The 7943-nt window shown below is 27.4% G+C and overlaps 1 protein-coding gene across 1 annotated transcript in view; it reads right to left on the minus strand.

The window, feature by feature from the left end:
• LOC136076644 (uncharacterized) overlaps nt 1–7943 on the minus strand; it is a 51003-nt gene extending 43060 nt beyond the window's left edge. The window contains exon 1 of the mRNA XM_065789952.1: nt 7496–7943. The gene's annotated coding sequence lies outside the window, so the exon portion shown is untranslated. The remainder of the gene's footprint in view (nt 1–7495) is intronic.

The raw sequence follows: 7943 nt of genomic DNA on the forward strand, positions 1-7943 counted from the left end.
CAGTCAAATTTTTAAGGGTCTTGAGCTACCCCTAAAATAATTTTTTGTTCAAAAAAATTTTAAACCTTGTGTTTTAGTATTATATAGAACAAAATAAAGGGGTCAGAACACGTTTTTTTCAAAAATGTTGTTTTAAGAGCCACCCTAATGTATATATATAAATATTTTATAAGGTTTTATTGTGCTCTTGACATTTCTAAAGCCTCTAATAAAGTTTGGCATGCTGGTTTTCTTCATAGGCTCTTTTCTTACGGTGTATCTTTGAAATCTTTGAGATTATTGTAAATAATCTCAAAGATTTCAAAGATACACCATAAGGATGTATACAATAATCTCAAAGAGTTTACCTCAAAATAAACAATTATCTTTGAGATTATTGTTTATTTTGAGGTAAAATCTTTGAGATTATTGTATTCATCCTTACCAATCGTAGTATAAAAGTTGTCTTTGATGCTCTGCACTCTTCTTCATCTCCTTGATGCTCTGCACTCTTCTTCATCTCCTCTTGAAAAGAAGCCAACACTCTCTGATTGCTTGGAGGGGGTATTTGAGCTTAAAAAGAATCTTACTTCTGCTGAAACATGAAGCTCTCAGTGGCTGGTGAACTTAAACTCAGTCAAAAAATTTTTTAGCTAATCATTATCGCAACAAACTAGATCTTCCAATACTTTTGAATGGTAATGTACTTGATAAGACTTATCTTCTAGGATTAACTCTTACTTTTGATTTTTCTTGGAAACCATATATTAAATCAATTGCAAAACCAGTATCTGCTAAGGTCGCATCTCTTTATCCTTCTCGCCACTTTCTTATTCAGGATTCTATTCTTATCACTTTAAATCTCTAATCTGTTCTTGTATAGAATACCTGGGGTTCTTGTATAGAATACCTGGGGAATTCTTTTATAGAATATCTGGGGCAGATCTTCTAATGATGCTCTTTGTCTTTCAGAGAAGGCGCTAATGCGCATTAAAAACGTATTTAAATCTGTTCTTGCAGCCAATCTGTAACCATTATTACATCCCCATGTCATTGCTTCTCTTTCTCTTTTCTATAAATATTATAACAGGTGCTGCTCTAAAGAGTTAGCGTCTCTTGTGCCATCTACTAACATTTAGACTCATATTACTTTTCATTCAATTAAAAAAATAAATTATCACATTGTAATGCTGCATCGCTTTTTCTTAAATAAAAATTAGGTCCCTTCTCATCATTATAGTAAGTCTTTCCTTTATTGTGAATGTTTTTGAAAAAATTTTATTTGAAAATTATTTTTCTGTTTGTTTTTTTTCAGGTTTTTTTTTGTTAAGGAAAAGAATAATGGAGAAGGCTTAACTGTTTTAATGTAGTAAAATTTAGTTTTTACTTTTCAATTTTTTGTTTTTATGAATTGGAAAATTAGAAACATTTCTTTGTTAAAAAAAATTAATTAAAATTATAATAAAATAACTTAACTAAAACTAAAATAAAAAAATTAGATTAAAACTTACCTAAAATAAATAATAAACTATAACAATACGATTATTTAAATTACATTGGGAATAAATAACTTTGAATTGTTTATCTTTACTAATGTTTTTATAATAGAATATTATGTGAAATCCTTTTAAATAAAGTAACAACTTACATCTGAACATTGTTTAATAAAAATGCACATTTAAAAGTTAAAAAAAAAAAAAGATTCTTTACAATTTTTCGCAGTAACATAAAGAAAAGAAAAAATAAATAATAACTTTCATAAAAAATTTGTTCTTTTTTTCTTCTTAACAAAATCTTTCTACTTTTCCAGCATATAAACTTTAATGATTCTTATATAAAGTTTATTAAAGAGACAACCATTGTTTAAAGTCGTCGCTTATAAAATTTGATTTTCTTTAAGTACATTTATTATAGTAAAATCTTATATAATTAAATAATATAAAAAAAAAATTATAAAACTTTTATTGATACTTTAGTTAAATCATTTATCACTTTATTTAAAAGTAAATAATGGTAGTTTATTTAAAAGTAATTTTATTTAAACAAAATAATATTATTAAATAATATTATTGTTTTATAAATGAACTTTTAATTTGAATTTTTTTTCCTCATGATTAGACACAATATTTAGATGATGAGACACAATATTTAGTCAGAATTCTTCTTCAGTCTTTATACTTCATTATGTTTAACTTAATTATTTAACAACTCTTTTTATTTATTTGCAGCCTAATAACTGTTAGTAACAGTTTTAAGTTATATTTTTTAACTTGTATAATTTTACTATCAATTTTTGCTACTTTAGATCAATTACTCAGAAAACTTAGTAAGGAAAGCTTATTATGGAAGTATGTTTGTATGTAAGCTTAAATTATGTATATATTATTTTTCACTACTTTAGACCAATTACAATGCTGGTGTTTAATCATATTACTTTTATTTTTACCTTTTGATGGACTTATCAAGAGGACTTTTGCTTGTCTTATTGCAGTAGAAGATGTCTTGAATCTTTAATATGAGAGATATTTCACCCTTTTAATTACTGAGACACTAAAGGAAGAGACAGCAAGTCCAATGCATCACAATATAGATAGTGAAAAGTTAATGAGTTTACTTAGTGATGCCAAAGGAAGATCGCCTAATGCAACAATGGGTTATATATCATGCAAATTAAGAAAAAAAAATTAGATTATCTTGATAGCCTAAATAAGTTATCTAAGAAAAGTTACTTATGTGGTCGACTCACATGGCTTGCAAAAAAAGAAAGATAAATCAACTGAACCATACTGTAATACAGTATGGTTCAGTTGATTTATCTTTCTTTATTTGCAAGCAATACAGCAATACAGCAATACAGTATATTGAGAGCAGAAATTTCAGAAAGACAGTCATGCAAAAGGCAAAAAATAGATGTAAAAGAAAAAAGAAATTTAGAGAGAGAGAGAGCTGCGTGAACTATCTTTAAATGAAATAAATTCATTTAAATCATAAAAAAAATGAATTTTTATTAACACTTAGATGATTTAGAATGATCTGACTTATATGGTTTAACTTTACTGATGATCTGACTTGAATGATTTACTTTCTGAAATAATTGTTGGTAGAAAACTCTGCCATAAATGGTTTGATTCTGAAATACCAAGTCAGACATGTATGAATGTGTAAATAATTAAATACTTAATTATTAAGTATTTAATTTGTATAACAAATAAAATACTTAATAATTAAGTATTTAATTATTTACACATTCTTTAATTTGTATAACAAATAAAATACTTAATTATTAAGTATTTAATTTGTATAAAAATTAAAGAATGTATTGAAATAGTTTTCAAACAAAATATTGGATATTTTAAATAATATTTATATATATATATATATATATATATATATATATATATATATATATATATATATATATATATATATATATATATATATATATATATATATATAGGTATATATATATATATATATAAATATATATATATATATATATATATATATATATATATATATATATATATATATATATATAAATATATATATATAGGTAATGTTGCAGAATAGTGGCGTAAAATAATTTTAATTTTTCGCTTGTTGTGAGAATTGCTCAAAGTGGTGACTTTTTAATATAAACATACGGAATATTTTAATATCTTTTTTAGATTTTTTTTTTTAAAGTTTTTTTTCTATTATTTGATAGACTGCCTGCCCCAACCAAACCCTCCATCAATGTATTGGCACTTCTTTGTAGCAGCAGGCTATAAGATAGTCGATGTAGCAGCACTGCCTTGTAGCAGTAGGCTATAAGATAGTCGATGTATGTACTGAAGCCAATTAATATTAGTCTATATTAAAAAGTCACCACTTTGAGCAAGTCTCACAACAAGCTAAAAAATAAAATTATTTTACGCCACTATTCTGCAACATTACCATATATATATATATATATATATATATATATATATATATATATATATATATATATATATATATATATATATATATATATATATATATATATTAGGGATATGACTTTTTAATTTTTTTTCAAATAAAATGTTTCCTGTATCATAAATCGATGAACTTTTACCTAAAATCATGAAAAAAGGCCCAAATAGCTTTCTGCAACAAAAAAAGCTCACCCCCAAAATAAAAATTTGATTTACCATTTTTATACATTCATTTTTGACCGATGTTTTAATCTTAAGCTTATTTCTCAGCTTAATTCTATTTATTTCATTATTTTGTTATGAATTTATAAATATAACGCCACACGTTACCATGGCAACGAAACGGCCGTGTGCCGGCAAATACTTGGAATTGTTATGTGATGACGTCATTGTGTTACCACGGTGATATAGACGACTGTAACAGACTGTAGAAGATTATAGAACTTAGTAGAACATTCTGGAAGCTCTAAATAATTATATAAGCGAGCTGCTGTCAGAGCTCAGTGTTGATAATGTGAATAGTTCTATGAAGTACTCTGCGTGTAACTGAGCTAATAAGGAACTACTGTAGCGAACTAAAGACGCTGTAAGTGTACGAAGTATAAGTAGTTGTAGCATTATCGTTAGGATACGGACTGGATTATCGAACTGTTATCAACATTGACTGGATTATCGAACTATAATTGGATTACTATACAGTTAAAGTATTTTATTAATTAAACGACTTTATTAAACGGATATTTACGCTCAGCTATCCGTAAAGTCGTAACAATATTATATGATGTCTCACAAGAAAAGTCATACCACAGTAACAAAGAACAAGAAGACTTGGACTAAAAATTTGGTGAGATTTCAAGAGTCACACAGAAGAAGAGGAAGCGTGGCTGTAGAAGAACATTCACTCGATGAAAAATCCAGAATACCACTTCAATTGCAGATCGTAGGAAGATACCAGTTTCTCGGAGCATATGTTAAAGGAAGAAAAGAACGAATAGACCAAATTTCTAAGGAAATTACAAAATTGTGGGACAATAAACTGAATTTTCCACGTGTGTCTGATCAAGTGATAAGAGCAAAGCTTATGAAGGTGCTGAAGGTCTATGATGAATGTGTCAAGCGTGGAAAATATGATGTTCTCAATGCATTATTTGACATCACGAAAGTGAATGGCCAGTGGTTATCCTCGGAAGATAAACGTCTATACCACCTACAAAAAGAAAGTAAAGGACAGGTGGGGTACTCAACAGGACAAGTGGCAAGTAAAGAAACCATTCACCCTTCCAAGAGAAGGAAAGTCCAGTCTGGAACAGCAATACCTTCCACATCACAAGTCCTGTCTACCACAGACAGTGGTACTGAATCTGAAAGCTGCAAAAGTAAGAGTGAAGATGATGAAGACGACGACGGTGATAAAGACGATGATGAGGACACTCAGAAAAAAACTAGAAAGCACTACAAAAGTAAATTTGCTGTAAGTATGGTTACATCAAGTGGAGTTTCCACAAAGAAAGCTGCTAAAATAAGCAATGTATTATCACAACAAGGTATTGATATTCCAACTCCAAGTCAATCAGCAATTTACAAGTCCATATTCAAAGAGACAGGTAAATTAAAAAAAAAAATGATACAACAACTTAAAATGGAACAGTGGTCCTTACACTTTGACGGCAAACGAATAGATGATAAGGAATATCAGGTAGTTGTACTTCAGAATGAAAGAACTGACGTGAAACTTGATGCACTCGTTTAAAAGATGGCAAAGCTGAAACTGTTGCTGAAAAAATTGCCAAACTTATTGATGAATACAATTTGTGGAATTCAATTAAGATGATCATTACTGATACAACAAACGTCAATACTGGGAAGAGAAATGGAGTTGTTGTGAAGTTGCAACGTATGTTTAAATTAAAGGGTGTCACAATACCACAATTTATCGGTTGTCAGCATCACGTACTAGACAGGATTCTCCGTCTGGTGATGGACGAAGAACTTGGGGGTGATACCAAATCTCCAAACATTGAATACCCATTTGTGTCTGAACTGTTGAATAAGTATGATGAACTGAAGGATAAGTTTGTGAATGGAACTGTAGAAATTCTTGATAAATCAGGGTGGAGAGACGATATGAAGTTTTTGTACCATTTAACAAGAGTGTTTAGGTTCTATGAAGAACAAAGAAACTTCCCTCTGATTCACTTTCAGAACATTCCTAATATGAGCAATGCCAGATGGAACTCAAGAGCCATTCTCGCCATTCTGGCGTTCATTCTTATGCCTGAAGCGAGAAAGAATTTGGAGAAGGTTTGCAGGTTCATTTCATATGAGTGGGCAGAACATTGGTTTAGTAGTCAAAAGTACAATGACAATGACTTCAAGAATTTATCTGATGTATTGAAGCCTTACAAAAAGGCATTGCAGTCATTCAAAAATCACTGGAAGAAAGAGCCATCCGTCATCGACATACCACGAAGTAATCAGATAGCTGAACGTGCAATCAAGGTGATGCAAGACCTGTATGCTTCCTGCAGAAAGAAAGACAAACTGCAACTTCGATTCATTCTAAGTAATAAGCGCTAGACTCTTTATGAGACGTGAGCATCATGTGACCCATGTACTAAACACAGTAGGCCTATAGACACAGACAGTTATGTATATTGTTGTACTAGACGCTTTGATACTGTTAATTTTGTAATACTTGTATAATTATATATCACATAATGTTTTTTTGTTATATCACAGTACATGTTGCATAAATAAATAAAATAACAACAGGAGTATGACTCTTACAACATCTTCAGCCTTTAATATTCATTTACTGTACAAAAGTGTACCTATTGAAAATTCGATTTTTTGGTTTTGGGGTGACCTTTTTTCAAAATATGTCAAAATGAAACATCTATTCGTTCTTTTTACATAAAAGTTCATTGAATTACGATACAGGCCTAGTAGGTTGCAAAAAAGTCATATCCCTAATATATATATATATATAAATATACATATATATATATATATATATATATATATATATATATATATATATATATATATATATATATATATATATATATATATATATATATATATATATATATATATATATATATATATATATATATATAATATATATTATATATATAAAATATATTATATATATAATATATTATATAAGTATATATATAAGTATATATATATATATATATTTATATATATATATATATACATATATATATATATATATATATATATATATATATCTATATATATATATATATATATATATATATATATATATATATATATATATATATATATATATATATATATATATATATATATATATATATATATATATATATATATATATATATATATATATATATATATATATATATATATATATATATATATATATATATATATATATATATATATATATATATATATATATATATATATATATATATATATATATATATATATATATATATAATATAGGCTGAACGTCTCAAATACTTTATTCTAAATCACTACAGTTATTTGACTATAAAACAATGTCTCACCCATTTATTGACGTGCTGCGATTTATGCCTGTATATCTTACTGTATGTCCGAATTGTTATGCGGAAACTATTAAGAGAGAAACGTCCGGAACTTGTTATGAGAAAGTTGTCGATTCTGGATATTGTAAAGTTTGTTAAAAATACAATTACATTTCTTGATATAGGCTGAACGTCTCAAATACTTTATTCTAAATCACTACAGTTATTTGACTATAAAACAATGTCTCACCCATTTATTGACGTGCTGCGATTTATGCCTGTATATCTTACTGTATGTCCGAATTGTTATGCGGAAACTATTAAGAGAGAAACGTCCGGAACTTGTTATGAGAAAGTTGTCGATTCTGGATATTGTAAAGTTTGTTAAAAATACAATTACATTTCTTGATCTGTTTAAACATAAACTAAAACTAATACTTTTAAATAATGATAAAATTAAAGATTATTT

The sequence above is a fragment of the Hydra vulgaris genome, chromosome 02 (genome assembly GCF_038396675.1).
Source record: "Hydra vulgaris chromosome 02, alternate assembly HydraT2T_AEP".
In the NCBI taxonomy this organism is placed as follows: Eukaryota; Metazoa; Cnidaria; class Hydrozoa; order Anthoathecata; family Hydridae; genus Hydra; species Hydra vulgaris.